Raw genomic sequence first — 1907 nt, 5'->3', positions numbered from 1 at the left:
GCGAGCAGGCCAGCAGGGGGGGGCAGCTGGGGGCGAGCAGACCGGTAGGGGGGACAGTTGGGGGCGAGCAGGCCAGCAGAGGGGGGCAGTTGGGAGCAATCAGGCTGGCATGCAGAGTGGTTAGGGGCAATCAGGCAGGTGAGTGGTTAGGAGCCAGCAGTCCTGGATTGCAAGAGGGCTGTCCAACTGCTGGCAGTCAGACATCCCCCAAGGGGTCCCAGATTGGCTAGGGTGCAGGTCGGGCTGAGGGATACCCCTCCCCTGTGCATGAATTTCATGCACCAGGACACTAATATTTGCTATAATAATGAAACTGATTGAAGCTTAGTTGGGGGAAGAGAGGAGGGCTTTGGAGGAGATGGGTCCAGAAGAACTTATTGGAAAGGCAGCAACAGGACATAACAGAACCTAGAAATATATTCTGTATATATTTGACAACATGATAGTATGTATATGACAGGTTATTTGTTTATCGGTGCTACTTCTGGGGTCAGTTCTCCCCTACCAAGAGAAATCATAATTCATGACTTTTTTCCTTTTTTGCACTTTTTATTCCCTTCTTCCTTAAAAAGGGGTGGGAAATCTGGCAGTAAGGGGAAAATTACATAATGTGTATGCCTGTATTTTAAGTTTTACCTCCTTCCATGAAACTCTTACCATATTTTAAGCATTTAATAGATGTGTGACATGGGTCAGTTAATTAACTCTTACCATATTTTAATGAACTGTTACTATATTTTAATTATCTCTTGCCATATTTTAAGCATTTACTAGATGTGTGACATGGGTCAGTTAACTAACTTTTAAAAAAATCAAGCCTGGCACATTCGATTCTTAATTAACATTTGTCATGTGATTGAATTTATAAGTGAGCTGACTATGCTTCCCACCTCCACCCATAGAGATGCTCCCTGTGACAATTTTGCAAGAGCTCTATTTTTAAATTATTTAATATTTATATCGAATTCTCTTTTAAAAAGGTTTTGAAGCAGCTTTCAGTGTTACTTATCACACAAAATAAAAATAATTAGGGAATTGGGAGAGACTGTTTAAGATAAAAGAAATATCAACATATGCCAATAAGGTTTACAGTTTTTAGAGGTGTGTTGCAAAATGGGTTTGAGCATCATAGCAGCCATCACAAGGAAAGTTAATTACTCAATTCACATTGCCCATATGACTCAAAACACACACTCAACTCAGTTACCAAAAATATAATTTTTTCCTTTGAGTTACTTTAAAATTATATTTTGATGTAATATATGCCTTCACGAATATTATTCAGTAAATGAAAGCCAAATTTCATTGGTATATTTTGTATCATAACCCTTGATGTAGTAGCCTCAAGGCCAGGTGGATGAATTCTAAAAAGGACCAAAAGCAATTTTTTCCAGGTCTGAAGCTCTGGTAATTTAGTTTCACTAATTGAAAAAAATCACTTATTCAAAAGAAATGATTGCACAATAATTAGTGTTCCAAAAATATTATAATTAAGTTTGGATAAGTGTTAGGCAGTAGAGACTTTGTGGCTATAATGTCTAACAGGAACCCACAATATCTGTAATATTATTCCTATGCCTTTAAGGAGGATGCCTTTGACATCATTTTATGAAAGTACTAGAACGGTTCAGGTCACATGACTGAGCAGGGAGCCATTTTAGTACCTCAAGTAGGTAGACCATGGAGTACCCCGAGGGACAGCTCTCCCAACTGTTGGAAAGAGATTCAATACCAACAACTTCAATATCAGAAGCTATAAGTTTCCAATATCCCCAAATTGTTGTCAACTCTGGAACTGCAACTGCCGATAATTACAGCACACAAATTGCGAGTGACCAAGGCACCTCAACTCTTGTCGACCATGGCGCCCAAACTGATGCCTACATCGGCGCCCAAGGTGATGCCCA

The sequence above is a fragment of the Eptesicus fuscus genome, chromosome 1 (genome assembly GCF_027574615.1).
Source record: "Eptesicus fuscus isolate TK198812 chromosome 1, DD_ASM_mEF_20220401, whole genome shotgun sequence".
NCBI classification, from domain to species: domain Eukaryota; kingdom Metazoa; phylum Chordata; class Mammalia; order Chiroptera; family Vespertilionidae; genus Eptesicus; species Eptesicus fuscus.
Note: the sequence above shows the minus strand (reverse complement) of the source record.